The 16145-nt window shown below is 43.9% G+C and overlaps 1 protein-coding gene and 1 pseudogene across 3 annotated transcripts in view; both read right to left on the bottom strand.

The window, feature by feature from the left end:
* LOC121921992 (zinc finger and SCAN domain-containing protein 31-like) overlaps positions 1–16145 on the bottom strand; it is a 34594-nt gene that overhangs the window by 7417 nt on the left and 11032 nt on the right. The window lies entirely within an intron of this gene.
* On the bottom strand, positions 11256–14914 carry LOC121921241 (annotated as a pseudogene).

The following is a 16145-nucleotide window of genomic DNA, read 5'->3' as shown; positions in this document are numbered from 1 at the left end:
CCGCCATATGAGGGGGGGGGACGACTCAAAAGGCTACGGGGTATGGAAAAAAGAGTCCGTGTTTGCACTACACTCTGATAGTCTTGGAGACAGGAGCCCTTATCAGATGAGTGTGGAACTGGGGTCTCGCACTGGGCGGTTCGAATTACACGTTATTCGCACAATACCATCATACCAGCATTCGATGGCCCAATCCACCACTCACGTGAAGCGTGAGCTGCCGAACTGAAGCGGTACTGGCTCCTCTTTTTGGAGCGCCTGTTGGCCAGTGCGCTGATAAAGATTGGCGATCATCCGGATTGGGGCTGTTCGATCTCAGTGCGAATGGGGTCTGGTGTGACTACCCAGTCCCGAATTCCATCGCAAGGCCCCCAGATTCCAATTTTACTTCCAGTGGGCTGTTCCTCTTGCCGGTTCCAGGGAAGCGCGGGGGGGGGGGCGGTTCCAGCGGCCTCTCCTCCTCCCCGGCTTGAGAGGCATCCCTGGGCTGCATCCCAGGCAGGGAAGAGGCGCGGGGGCCGCTGGAATCGTGGTTCAGCAGCCTCCTCCTCTCTCCCGCTTGGGAGACCAGCCTAGGCTGCCTCTCAAGCTGGGAGGAGAGGAGGAGAGCCGTTGGAACGGCGGCGATCGCCGCGATTCTAGCGGCCCCGCGCATGTTCCCTGCCGGGATGCAGCCCAGCTCTGCCAAGCCGGGAGGAGGAGGAGGAAGCTGCTGGGAAAGACCGCCTTCCCGTTGCCCGCCCCGCATCTCCCTGCCTGGAAGGCAAGGCATTTCCTCCCCTCATGCGGAGGGGAGGGGAGGAGGAAGAGCCCTGGGCAGAAGGAAGCAAGGGAAGGCATTCTTTAGGAGCCTCTTTTCACCTGCATCCCCTGCCCAAAGCCCTCTGTCGCTGGCATTCCTTCACTTGCAGGAGGAAAAATCAGGTCATGACGGAGCTCATGTCAGGCCACCCCCCCACTTTTCAAATTCAAACAATTTTTTTTGAGCGCACAGCCATGGTTTATATTCCAGAGGCAGATGGAGCCAGGCTTGCACTTGCTTTCTGCAGAGGGAGAAGCTACAAATGTTGCAACAAAATCAAGTTACATTTTTACCAATTTTTTTTGAGCAAATATGGCCATGATTTGTTTCTTGTGCAGATCAGCAAGGAAGCAAAGGGAAAGCTAATGTTGCTTTTAAAAGCATTAAAAAAAAAAAAAAGCATGGCAATCCCATCCTCTGCCTGGGACAGGGGCAGATCTGACCCAAAAGACCACAGGTTTATTAAAAAAGAGAGAGAGAGAGGAGAGAGAGGCATCTCCTCCCTGCTTCACGCTGAAACCCTGTGCCTGGCTCTTTTAAAAAGGGAGGACACTTCCCCCGATGCCCTGCACAACGTCACCATGACGATAGCATTGATGGCAGCGGCAATCTACAGAATGGATTCGTTTCTGTCAAAATGCATTCGATTTCAATTTTAGTGGGCACTTGCTAACGGAGCGATTCGGGGGGGGCATCCGGATCATCCATTCCTCCCATGTCTTCCCCAGCTATGATGGGGCCTATAAAGCACCCCATTTACTTAGATGGCCATCCAGCTCTTTGACACCGCTGAACTGCCCTCCCCCCCCCCCAAGAATACATACTCACCACTCACACACACACACGTAGAACGGGCATTGCTAATTTGTTGGCAAGGGAAAGGTCCAGGCGGACATTAAAATCACGACAGGAAGGTAGAGAGAAACAGTAATGGCACGTGTTGTATCGCGAGGTTAAATGGTGCCATGAGCTGGCGCTCCAGCTGTTTACCGGGCTGTCATGGACAGGACCTCCCTTTCACCCCGGACAGCGTTTAAGGTCGCCAAACCATGCCAGTGGCACCAATGAGCGATGGACGAGGCGGCCAGATACGGAATCGGCCAATACCTCATGTTGCATCCGAGTGGACAAAACATTGCCGCACTGAATGAAAAAAAAACGTCGCGCGAATGCAGATGGCCAATTTGAATCATGCCAATGCGGCGAGGGACTCCCCAGGTATGACAGTCACTGTGAAATAAGTGACATTCGAATCGCCCGAGTGCAGAAGACCCCCAGTTGGCCACACTCATCGATAAGGGCTGGGAGGGATGGGCAGGCAGGAGAGCGATGACCAATCCAAGCAGGCTTTGTACAGAAGGGTAACCACCGGGTACGAAATAATCGTTCCGCCGCGCTTTCGGTAACCCGGAAACTTCGAGAGCCGAAAAAAGCCAAGAGCGCTAATGGGGAACAAGCCGCGATTTCCGTGTGAAATAAGCGCCAAAGAAGCACCAGAAAAAAAATTTTCGTAACACCGAAATAACTTCGTAAAACCCGGCAACAATTTTTTTTGATGATTTTTTTTTCGTAACCCGGAAATTTCGTAAGAGGCGGCGCCATTTGTATCCCGGGGTACCAGTGTATACAAGTTTTCCTGCATAAGTAAATGCCATGTCATTAGCATTTGAATTAAAATGTACCATATTGAAATCAAATCTGATGTTTTTAGAAATTTTTATTTGGTGTGCGTTGAGAGAGGGGTAGTCTTATTACGGCGAGTAATATCCCAAACTCTATTTTTAACTGGAAAGTTTGGGGGTCATCTTATATGCCCAGTCATTTTATATGCCGGAAAATACGATAAATCCAGTCTTTAAAACTCTGTGATTACAAAGCATGGAAACCATACAACTATATAAGCATATACGTATATACTATTAAGCCCTTTGAACCCAGTATTGTATTTTATACATATGCAACATAATATAAAGTCTGTTGTTTTTAAACATATGCCTCTGTTTTGCAAGGACGTTTGGGCTGCACCGCATGCTGAAATAATCCGGTTGAGACCACTTTAACTGCCCTGGCTCAAGGCTAGGGAATTCTGGGAAACTGTAATCCCAGATGTGTACCATTAAAATATTAATGCAATTTTTTAAAAAAACTTGGTTATTTTTGATTTTTAAAAACTAGACCCCCCCCAACTCTGTTCTCGGACTAGGTCTCAGGTTTTGGCCAGAAAGCCATGCCCTGTGACCGTCTTCTCTGTCCCCATCTCCCTCCCACACAAACTAGACAGTCTTGTCTAGACAAAGGTTGTGGACTGGGACTCACCACCAAGAGCAACAAAGACAGACAAACTCCACAATTGGAGGAGAAGGGGAGAAAGGGGGGAGGCCAGAAGAACAGCTGATCTTCAGAGGGAAGCAAAACAAAAGTGGGATTTGTCTCTGGAGGACGAAACTCCCTCTCTCCCCCTCTAGAGCCAGCTCTGTTCCTTGACGCTCTACACTAGGAATGACTTTCTATCTCTTTCACCCTTCCTCTCTAGGAAGCCAGCTCTATTCTTTGAAAACCATTCCCTTCTAGGAGCAGCTTTATTTCTATGAAGCCGTCCTCCTAGGAAGGCAGTTTCTGCTCTTTTGAACTCTTACTCTGCTAGAAACCAGCTCTTTTCCTTTTAAACATTCCCACTCTAGGAAGGCAGTTCTCTTCCGGAACCCTTTGTGCCTATAGAAGAAATAGACTTGTCTAGTTCCAGGGTCAATTGAATTGTCCATACCAGATACCTTTGTCTGATTTCTTTACACATTTAGTTATGCGGAAGAGATATTGTAGCAACCTTTGAGATAAACATAGGGCCAAACCACACAGAAAAACACACCTTGAGACCGCTTTTTCTTTAATCCAAGTACCATGATAGATGGCCATTCAGCCTCTGTTTGAAAAACCTCCAAGGAGACTCCACACACCACTCTGTGCAGAATGTTCCACTGTGGAACAGCTCTTATTGCCAGGATGCCCTTCTTAATGTCCAGCCCCCATGCCATGTAGAACTACAATCAAAGCAGTCTTTGGGTGAGCACTCTGGGTTTGGTTAGTCAACCAGTTACAAATCCACCTACGTTGCATTGTCTAGTCCACATTTACTAGCTTTATTTTTGCAAGACTATCATGGGGGATCTTGTCAAAGGCCTTACTGGAGTCAAGATACGTTACCTCTACAGCATTCCGTTCATCTCCAGCTTGTTATTTTGTTTTTAAACAGAATATAAGATTAGTCTGCATGATGTCCTTTGAGAAGCCTATGTTGACTTTTATGTCATTCACGGCAATTCTTTTCTAAGGGATTACAGACTGTTTCATGATCTGCTATAGAAACTTTTCTGGTATGATGTCACCCAAACTACATACGCTATACATGGGGCTACTACCTTTGTGGACCAAGTTCGGAAGCTTCAATTAGTCCCAAAATATGGCAGCCAGATTGGTCACTGGTTCTTTCCAAGATTGACCATATAACACCACATCTTAAAAGATCTTCACTCGCTGCCAATTTGCTCGCCAGGTGCAATACAAGGTGTTGGTTATTTACCTTTAAAGCCCTACATGGCTTGGGCCCGAGTTACATACGGGAACACACCGCTCCCTACATAATCCGCCCCACACTCTCAGAATATCGGGGATATGGATGGAAGCTAAAGGAAAGTAGATTCCATCTCACATATTAAGAGGAACTTCCTTAACAGCAAGGGCTGCTCGACAGTGGAACACCACTCCCTAGGAGGATAATGGAAGTCTCCTTCTGGAGGTCTTTAAACAGAGGCGGACGGCGCTGTCCTGTTGTGGATGCTTTGACTGTGAGTTCTGCATGGCAAATGGGGTTTTTGGATGGACCCTTCTGGTGTCCTTCTAACTCTTATGATTCTATTTTGTTCCGTTGTGTGCACCTCCAAGTAATTTCTGAATACGGTGACTCGAAGGAGAACTGATCATAGGGTTTTGCTTGGCAAGATTTGTCCAGAGGGGGTTGCCATGGCCATCCTCTGAGGCTGAGAGAGTGGGAACTTGCCCCAGGTCACCCAGCGGGCCTTTTGCTCAAGCAGGGATTTGAACCTTGGTCGCCAGAGTCATAGTCCAACCTCAAACCACCCCCCCGCACCATGCTGTCTCCCATCAGGGAAGGTTACTAAAAACAAATGACAGTACTTGCCCATAGGGAATCATGGGGAATACTTGCCATAGGGAATCAGGGGAAACTTGCCCATAGGGAATCCGAGGGGAATACTGCCCCTAGAAAATCCCCATGATTCCCTATGGGCAAGTATGCTTTCTCTATGGGCAAGTACTGCCATTAGTTTTAGTACCTCCCTCTCCCCAGGAGCTGCAGCAGGCTCTATTTCAGAGGAGAAAGAACTGGCAAAGCCACTTCTTGAGTATTCCTTGAGATCATTCATGGGGGTCTCCATAATAGGTTCCTTGTGGGTCTCCTCTGGAGGAGAGCAGCACCCAAAGCCCTTCCAGTTCCTGCCCATGAGTCCCAGGCAGAAGGGGAAAGAAAGGCTGGGACTCACCAGGGCCCAGGAGGACAGGAAAGCAAAGGAAGGCAGCCAAGGCACAGCTGGAGGAAGAAAGAGAGGAGGAGGAAAACAAGGCAATAAAGAGGAAGGAGGGACAAAGACTTGTCTGCTCTGGAGGACTGGGCTCCCCTGCCTCTCTAGGAATCCAGCTCACCTCTCTTAACCCTTCCTGATGCTGCCAATGGTAGAGCCAGCCTGATGTAGTGGTCTAGAATCATACAATTGGAAGATGCCACAAGGCCAGGGACATCCAGCCCAACCCCTCCTGCCATGCAGGAACTCTCACTCAAAGCATTAGACTCTGGAGACCAGGGTGTAAAGCCCATCTGGGGCATGGAAGCCTACTGGGTGACCCTGAACAAGTCACACTTTCTCAGCCTCAGAATTCAAAGATATAGCCATGTTAGTCTGTAGAATCAATATGTAGAGAGATCTTGACTGTGGTCCCCACTGTCATGGTGCATGCCATGTCCTCTTATGAGACTGAAGTTGAGCCCGGCTCCTGGCATGGGCAGAACAGACCCATCCAATCTCCTAAGAACAGGGATGTGTGGCAAGAGAGTCCCCTTGGCCTTTTTGGTCATTGATGGGGAAGTTTGTGGGGAGGACTAGAATCAAGGCAGGATCTGTCCAGGGTCAGAAAACCTCTGTGGCTTTGCCTTTCCTCTGCCTTTGCCCTCTCCTGCTGCCCTGATATTTTCAAAGGCCTCTTTCACACTACATAATAAACTCGTTTTCAAACCGATTTAAACCACTTTAAAGGGCCCTTGTTCACACTGGTGCCGAATTTCTACAATGCCGTTTGCAGGAGGCCCAGGGCTAAACCTGGTTAAACCATTTTTTCTGAATCCGAGGCATTTAGTGCATCGTTTTAAACAACTCAGTTCAATGCAAGTGCATCAATTTAACCCACAGCCAGCAGTGTGAACATCTATTTGGTGTCAAATCGCTCCACCAATTTGAAATGATCCAACGCAAAAATCAGTTTGTTATGTAGTGTGCGTGAGGCCAAAAAGGTAGCTGTTAGTCTGTTGCAGCATAGACAGGGAAATGGGACAAAGGAGGAATCAAGCATCACCTTTAAGACTCAATGCAACATACATCTAAAAACCCATGAAAACAGTGAGACCATCTATAATGCCTAAGATACATCATGCCTTAGTGACCAGGCATCCTCCTTTTCCAGGACAAAGTCCTAACTGCCAAATGTACGGCCAAATGTAGGTCCTTCGAGAAAAAAATGTAGGATGTGGCCAAATAAAAGCTAACAACACTCATATAAAATGTCAGTGCATGCTGAAGTTGAAGGCTTTCATAGCCAGCGTCCATAGTTTTCTGTGAGTTTTCAAGGCTATGTCGCTGCGTTCTGGAAATATTTATTCCTGACGGCCTTGATTTTTGCGGCTTTGATCATTCATGGATTTTATTATGTTCTCTCTAGGAATATCTAGGTCCTCCAGTGCAACTTTATGGTCAACTTTAACTAAAAGTTGCACTGAAAGACCTAGAGATTCCTAGTGAGAACACACCACTAGGCATTTGTAGCTCCTCTAGTGATGTCTGTCAGATGTTAGATTCCTAGAGAGATGTTCTCTCAGGTAAAACGTGGTGTTTTTGTTTTTTGTAGTTTTTCCACATTCCCGGGGATCCTGTGCTCCTAACCCTAGTGAATGTGGAGGGACAAGTGTACAGTCAGCCCTTCTTATACTGTATACGAATTTTTTATACACGGATTTAAGCATACACGGTTTGAAAATGTTCCAAAAAAGTATAAATTTACCTTGATGTTCCATTTTTTATTAGGGACACCATTTTGCTATGTCATTATACTTAATGGGACTTGAGCATACACGGATTTTGTTATACACGGGGGATCTTGGAACCAAACCCCAGCGTATAACAAGGATCCACTGTATTTCAGTAGCAGTTTCCTACAGAGAGAGGTACAGTATTTGTATCTTTTCATTAGCAGTTTCCTGCACACAATGTAATGTTAATTAAATAGGGACAAATCCCTCCTGCATATTCCCTACAACATTATGTACTCATAGAATGAGAAGACATGACTCACTAGAAAAGGCAATAATGCTTGGTAAGGAAGAAGGCAGTAGGAAAAGAGAAAGGCCACTTTCCAGATGGACAGATTCAATCAAAGAAGCCATGGCCCTGAGTCTGCAAAATCTGAGCCAAACTTTAGGTGACAGGGTGACTTGGAGGTCTCTCATTCATGGAGTTGCTGTAAATCAAAATTGACTTGATGGGAGTTAACAATAACACATATGGTGATGATACCTTTATTTGGTCAACAAAAAAAGGGGGGGGGGAGACACATCATATGACTAAAACCAAGCCATGAGAACTACAGACCCATCCTATCTCCATCTGGAGCACATGGATCGTTCCCAGAGTCCCTGCATGACTATGTGATAGAAAAAGTGTATACAGTGGGCACTCCACATTCACTGGAGTTAGGGGCACTGGACCCCATGAAAATAGGAAAACCACAAATAATAATAATACAAAAACCTTACCCAAGAGAACACCTCTCTAGGAATCTCGAGATACTCTAGTGCAACTATGTGGTCAACATCTGGCAAAAGCTGATCACAGAATCATGCAGGAGGACCTACAAATGCTTATAGAAGTGTTTTCTCTAGTAATTGCTAGGTCCTCCAGTGCAACTCTATGGTCAACTTCTGGTAATTGCACTGGAGGGCCTAGAGGTTTCTAGACAGAACATTTTCTTCTCTTCTTGACTCACTTCCCACTTTATAGCGCATTGCTTATTTGGATCATCTTCTTGCATCATGCCTGCTGGTTCATCCTGGGCATGTCCTCCAAGTGGTGTGAAGATAACACTATATGCCTGTCACCATGCTGCAACCTTACCAGATGTTGCATCATCCAGCTGCCATATTCTGTCCTATGAAATTCTTAATAATAGCATTGTACTTTCATACATACACTGACAGAATGTAAGCAGAGAGAGTAGTAACTTGCAAGAAGCAAGGGTGCACTGTGAGGGCATGAGATAAGGTGCAGTAGATGAGACAAAAGAGCAAACACTGCAAATGGGAGTACACATGGAGTCTCCCATGCTGTTTAACGAAGCCGCTGGGAGAGATCATCCGGAAACATGGAGCACGGTGTTATCAGTACGCTGATGACACCCAGATCTCTCTCTCCATGAATCCAACTGACACAGTGACTAAGGAAGGCATCTCTCCTCTGGATGCCTGCCTGGGGTCAGTAATGGGCTGGATGAGGGAAAACAAACTCAGGTTGAATCCAGAGAAAACAGAAGTACTTGTGATAGGTACCCCAAGCCCAGGCAGGGAAATTTGCCACCCAGTCCTGGACGGGATCACACTTCCCCTAAAGGACAAAATTCGCACTCATGGACTCATCCCTACAGTTATCATCTCAAGTAGATGTGATGGCCAGGAGTGCTCAGTACCAGCTTCAGCTCATACACCATCTGCATCCCTGCCTGGACCGAAAGGACCTTGTACTTGTACTGGTAACCTCTCGCTTAGATTTCTGTAACACGCTCTACATGGGGCTACCTTTCTACCATGTTTGGAAGCTCCAACTAGTTCAAAATGCAGTAGCCAGAGTGGTCACTGGGACCTCAAGGTCAGACCACATAACACCTGTACTAAAATCTTTACACTGGCTGCCAATTAGCTTCCGGGTGCAGTACAAAGTGTTGGTTATTACCTTTAAAGCCCTACATGGCTTGGGCCTGAGTTACTTGAGGGAACGCCTCTCCCAACATAATCTGCCCTGCACTCTCTGAACATCTGGAAAGAACTTACTGGAGCATCCCAAGGTGAGGTAAACATCTACTCACCAAAGAGCTCCGACTTATTTCTACCCTGGATGCCTTCAAAAAGGCGTTGAAAACTTACCTCTTTCGGCAAGCATACCCCCTGATCTTCTATAGACCTCAGAAAAATACTACCTCCCGATCAGGAGTCTACCTCAGGTTGTCAATGAGATTTTATATTGTATTAATTGTTTTTAGATTGCATATGGTTTATATGGTGATTTTAAATAATTGTTATTAGAATTATTGTTGATTACATAATTTGACTGTAATCCCGCTTCGATCCGTCGGGACAGGCAGGACAATATAAATAAAACTTATTATTATTTAGAAGCAAGTAACAGGTGCACCACAACAAGGCAAGGTGAAGCAAGGGAATAGGAGACAGAAGAGAGCAAGCAGACGTTCTCATGAAGCAAGTAAGCAATGCACTATAAAGTGGAAAGTGCATCAAGGGAGGAAATGGAAAATGTGGTCATAAGATATTGTAGGTTCCATTAACATTACATTATATTTTATATTTCATGTGGAATCAATTTTGTGAAGAAATGATCAACATGGGAGTTAAGATTTGTGTGAGTTACAGTAATAAGTATAACCCAACCCCGGCTGGATGTCCAACTCATGACCAACAGTAAAATCCAAACAGGCAGAGTTCACATCGACACTCCACGATGTATTCTTCAGTATAGTAATCTCAAGATATTTATACTGGAGAATTAGTAGACTTTCTATTAGTCTTTTAGGCTATTTATTATAGGCATACACAAGTATACATACCCCGCTAGGGAGAAACACAGATATTTTAATGCTTGGGCACACTACTTCCATTACATTGCATTACACGTAAGGCAGCGTGCAGTACATTACAGTATAGGATACAGCAGGTAAGGTGTTACACTTTCATAAGAACGGAACTTTTATATCTTCTTAACTGGCAACTCTATAGTAAACACTTAGAGGAATTTTATTATCTTAACCAATATAATTTAGCTACTTATCCATTACAGAATATGATCCCATCTGTTGAGAAACAGGCATCTGTGGAATACATAGCTATATATGTCATCCGTAAAGGGCATGTATTACAATTAGAACAGGAAATATAGCTAGTTAGCATAGCCTAGGTGAGAGCAGAGCTTCTTACCAGCATTGTCTGTCTTTAGCGGCATGGTCAGGGCCATTATCAGCTAGGAATGACATACCCTTAGAGACTGCACAGCAGCCTTATCTATAATGTAGACTGATGCTTGGTCAATCTGCTTCTATCTTTGATTGATCATAGAATTGTAGAGTTGGAATAGACCACAAGGGTCATCCAGTCCAACCCCCTGCCATGCAAGAAAATCAATCAAAGCATCCTCGACAGCCTCTGTTTAAAGATCTCCAAGGAAGGAGACTCCACTACACTCTGAGGGACTGTATTCCACTATTGAACAGCCCTTACTGTCAGGAAGTTCCTCCTAATGTTGAGGTGGAATCTCTTTTCTTGTAGCTTACATCCATTGTTTTGGGTCCTGTTCTCTGGAGCAGCAGAAAACAAGCTTGCTCCCTCCTCAATATGGCATCCCTTCAAATATTTAAACAGGGGTATCATATCACCTCTTAACCTTCTTTTCTCCAGGCTAAACATCCCCAGCCCCCTAAGTCGTTCCTCATAGGACATGGTTTCCAGGCCCTTCACCATTTTGGTGGTCCTCCTTTGGACACGCTCCAGTTTCTCAATGTCCTTTTTGAATTGTGGTGCCCAGAACTGGACACAATATTCCAGGTGGGGCCTGACCAGAGCAGAATAGAGTGGCACTATTACTTTCCTTGATCTAGACACTATGCATTGGTCTTTTTAGCTGCTGCATCATACTGTTGTCTCATGTGCAACTTGTGATCTTCTTGGACTCCCAAATCCCTTTCACATGTAGTTTCATTCAGCCAGGTACCCCCCACCCCCCATCCTATATCTGTGCATTTTATTTTTCCACGCTAAGTGCAGTACCTTACATTTCTCTTTGTTGAATTTCATTTTGTTAGCTTTGCCCCAGATTTCTAGTCTATTCAGGTCATTTTGAATTTTGATCTTGTCCTCTGGAGTATTAGCTATTACTCCTAATTTGGTGTCATCTGCAAATTTGATGAGTATGCCCCCAATTCTGTCATCCAAGTCACTGATAAAGATATTGATCTGTTTATCTTCCTTAGCCTATCAGCTGATTTATCTTGTCCAAATAGATAAGAGACATGTACACTCCCCATTTATCTAAACAATTAGTCTCTTCCTTAAAGGTGATGTAGCACACCAGGTACACTTGGATTTTGGCTGTCTTTCATCGAATTACATTAGCCATTTGATTGAATCAGTTGTTCCCTTTAACAAAGCACATGTCTCCGTTTCATTATAGGTGAATTCACAGTTCTCATACTAGCTTAACATTGTCTATAGTTAGATTGGCTTCATGTCTGGAACTAGACTCTTGGCCTCTCTCTCTCACACACACACTCCACAACACACATAGCTTTCTGCTTTATAAATATATTATTTACACTTTCAGATCTTAAATTTCATGAACTAGAACCCAAATCAGTGCATAACCTTACCATAAAATATATATATTGCTAAGGTTTTCCTTTCTGTAGACCAGAACCACTGTCAAGAGCACAAATTACTACCAATTATGCTACCCACTGCAAAGGACTTTAATGTATTTAAGAAGACTTGCATAAAAAGGATCTGGTCCATGTTGGGTGTGTAAAAAGTATCACAACATATAGGGAAGTTAAGAAGATTCTTTGATTGGTATATACCACTCTTTCAGATCTCTCTTCATAACTTCAGTGATTACAAAGAGTGACAGGCAAAGTGTTAATCAGTGCAGGCTGCAGGGTTATTATTCAGGCTACTATGCCCTTGTTCAGCTCCACTGGCTGGCAGCCTGTTTCCAGGCACAATTCAAAGTGCTGCTTATAACCTATAAAGCCCTATATGGCACAGGATATCTATCTCTCTGTATGAGCCTGCCTGGATTCAAAATGTGTTTTTAACTGTTTAAACCATGGTTTTTAATAATATTGTTATTTCTTTTTTAACTTCCATAAAATAGGATTTTAATTTAATCTTGTTTTTATATATCTGTAAGCCACCTTGAATCCCTTACATGACAGAGTATAACTTCAATCAATTAATCAATCTTTAATTAGCCTCCACTATCTAAAAATTTCTATTTTGGTGCCTAAGCATACAGACCAATGCTTTTTTAACACAGAGAGGGGGGCTGGTGAGGCACCTACAGTATTTCCCTTTCCTCTGTGTTTTACTGTTTTTGCAAGGAATTACCTATAGACATCTTGCTAGTTATAAGCAGAGTTGAATCCCCGTCTTTCCCAACTAAAGCATTTATTGCATTGTTTACCAAAACTCTCTAGCCTTCACCTTAGAATCATCTCCTCAGTTTACTTTTTTTAATTTGTTGTATTTTAAAGGAATACTTCAGTTAACAAAGCCTCTGATAATTAAACTTTTCTTTGCAAAATCTTTTCATGCTCAACCAGCCCCCCTTTTTCTTCCTCATCCTCTGAATATCAGCCAGTTTTTAGCAGCATTGGAATTAGGCCCTTGTGGTCTCTTCCAATTCTATGAATCACAGAATCATAGAACCTTAGTGTTGGAAGAGACTACAAGGGCCTAGCTCCAATGCTGTTAAAAACTGCCTACTATTCTTCTTCTATGTTCTCCAAGAAGAAAGCCATCTGATGCATTTCCTCCTATCCAAATCCTTCTCTTTATTTCAAAGGATGGGATCATTTTCAAGATGTCCTTACAGATTTTTGGACCAATACTAACAAAATGAATGTTAGGTCAGATTCTTAGATGACACCAAACTAGAAGGGGATCCCTCAAAAATCAGGATGCATATGTCACCTATAAAATTTTGTTCAATTTTCTTTGAATTAAAAACCAGATATTTAACATTTTAATTGTATTTTAAAATTTAAATCAGATTTCTAAATTTCATAATTTGTGAAATAGGCATCATTGTGAACACTAAATATACAACTTCAGATTAATATAGGATTTGTTAGCTCACAAGGCTTGTATTTTTAGAACAACATGTCCCATACATGTCTGTGTGATTTCTTTGCAGTGTGAAGTCTCTTAGGCTTCACAAGGTAGGAACACTTGAGCAAAATATTGTCCACTCATCGGATTTGTATCATTTTTCTTCTAAGTGAATTCTCTGATGACTCACACGGCTTGAATTTTGAGAAAAACATTTCCCACACTCCTGACATTTGTATGGTTTCTCTCCTGTGTGGACTCTCTGATGGCTGACAAGGTGTGTATTCTGAGCAAAACATTTCCCACATTCCTGGCACTTGTATGGTTTCTCTCCTGTGTGGACTCTCTGATGGCTGACAAGGGTTGAATTTCGAGAAAAACATTTCCCACACACTTGGCATTTGTATGGTTGCTCTCCTGTATGATTGCTCTGGTGCTCCTCAAGTTCTGACCTACAAACAAAGTATATTCTACACTTCTGGCATTTGTATGGTTTCTCTCCTGTGTGGGCTCTTTTGTGCTGGACAAGGCATGACTTGCGAGCAAAACATTTCCCACAGTCCTGGCATTCGTAGGGCTTCTCTCCTGTGTGGAGCCTCCGGTGAATTGCAAGGTATGAACCATGAGCAAAACACTTCCCACACTCCTGGCATTTGTATGGTTTCTCTCCTGTGTGGACTCTCCGGTGACTTTCAAGGTTTGAATTTTTGGAAAACCATTTCCCACATTCTTGGCACTGGTATGGTTTCTCTCCTGTGTGGACTCTCTGGTGGGCCACAAGGATGGAAACTGTAGAAAAACATTTCCCACATTCCTGACATTTATATGGTTTCTCTCCTGTGTGTACTCTCTGATGAATCACAAAGTGTGAATGGTGAGAAAAACATTTCCCACACTCCTGACATTTGTATGGTTTCTCTTCTATGTGCTTTCTGTGGTGGAACACAAGGCTTAACTTTCTAGAAAAACATTTTCCACACTCCTGACATTTGTGTCGTTCTTCTCTTGTGTGGACTCTCTGGTGGCTCAAAAGGGAGGCACTGTGAGCAAAAGATTTCCCACACTCCGGGCATTTGTATGGTTTCTCCCCTGTATGAACTCTCTGGTGGATCACTAGATGTTCTTTACGAGCAAAACACTTCTCACACTCTTGGCATTTGTATGGTTTCTCTCCTGTATGGACTCTCTGGTGACTTGCAAGGTTTGAATTTGTAGAGAAACACTCCCCACAGTTCTGACATTTATATGGTTTCGCTTCTCTGTGTGAGGTCTCTGGTGTTTCACAAGGCTTGAAGTTGCAGAAAAACATTCCCCCACTCCAGGCATTTATATGGTTTCTCTACTGTGTGGACTCTCTGATGAATGACTAGTACTGATTGCAAGCAAATGTTTCCCACTTCCTGGCATTTGTGTGTTTTTGTTCTTTTGTGGGATGCTTGATGGGCAGACGGTGCGATTTGTAATTATAATCCTTCTCGAGACTTTACTCTATGGACGTTTTTTCCAGCAATGGACCCTCTTGTGAAATGCCAAGTGCCATATTCTGGCCAAACTTTTTTCCACATACATTGCATTTGAATGGCTTCTTTCTGTGTAGAACATTCCTCTTCTGTGTGGCGTTTCTGGTGTCTGACAAGCTCCCCGTTTTGTGCCCAAAACACTTCCCGCATTTGGCACATATCTTGCTCTTCCTCCCGTTATCTGCTGGGAAGAACACAAAACAATCATTCCTCGCCATGGTGGAAAGGACTCTCAGGGAGTGAGGAAGGAAGTGATGGAGAGGACCTTTAAAAAAATGGGAGGCATTATAATGAGTGAACACCATTCAATATGGACAAAGACTTGAAAGGAAAAAAGGAAAGGATTAAAACATCAGTGAAGCAAGATCACAAGGAAAAAGATGATTGGGGCATGCCAAACCTCAAATATACTATAATGCAAATATTCACTTGGCTGAAAGAGTGGATCACATCAGAAAACAAAAGACTTTAGGTCTAGAAAGTGACAACATGAAGAGGGATGGCATGCCTATCTATGCTAATGACCAAGAAAAAACAAACAAATAATTTAATAAAACACCTGGTAGAAAAACAGTGTACAAAACTTGGACAAAATGTAAAAACTATCTATACACAAAGATTCCTAGATGGACTTCTACACATGAAGTGTTCCATTAAAGAGAGTCTGTACAAAGAAAAATGGCTGCTATGAGGATATTTTAATTTAAATAGGAAGAAAAACGAAAGAAGAAAGAAGAAAAGAATAAAAACAAAGAAGAAATGCAGAGAGAAAAAATGGAGGTCCACTGGCTGTTCATTGACAAATCTCAGAAAAACTTCAAGAAAGATATTAAGATCCAAGTATTGAAAATAAACCCAGAGAACTGGGAAAAAATCCTAGCACAAGAAGAAAAACATATGATAACAAGATATCATGGCCCCTCCAGACAGGCCAAAATAAAGCTGCTTTGGGTCATTTTGGGGTATGCTATTTAAATAATGCATGCGTCTAAGAGCCAGAAGTGCATTAAAGCTGCTGTCATGGCCAGCCAAGATCAGCTCGAAGAGGAGGATGAGCCTCCTCCAGAGCAAGAGCTAATTGGGCTACAACCAGGTGGTAATCCTGCTCTGCAGTCCCAGCTGTGCTCTCCCAGCCCCAGAGGAGGAGGCCCAACAGGTCCTAGTGCTAGGGAAAGGCTCCTGTGGTGCAACAGCCTAGTGGGTGACTCTGGGGAGGAAGCTTGCCTGAGGTGCACATACAAAGAGAGAAGGCTGAGAGTGCTTGCAGGCGCAGATCCAAGCGATTGCAGGAGGCAATTAGCAACCAGCCTCGATAGCACGGGGAGAGCTTCCCTTATTTAAGCTGGAGAGAGGGCTCTGCTATTTGCCAGAGTTTATTGCA

The sequence above is a fragment of the Sceloporus undulatus genome, chromosome 2 (genome assembly GCF_019175285.1).
Source record: "Sceloporus undulatus isolate JIND9_A2432 ecotype Alabama chromosome 2, SceUnd_v1.1, whole genome shotgun sequence".
NCBI classification, from domain to species: Eukaryota; Metazoa; Chordata; class Lepidosauria; order Squamata; family Phrynosomatidae; genus Sceloporus; species Sceloporus undulatus.
The sequence above is the reverse complement of the archived record's forward strand: the minus strand, read 5'-3'. Positions and strand labels throughout refer to the sequence as shown.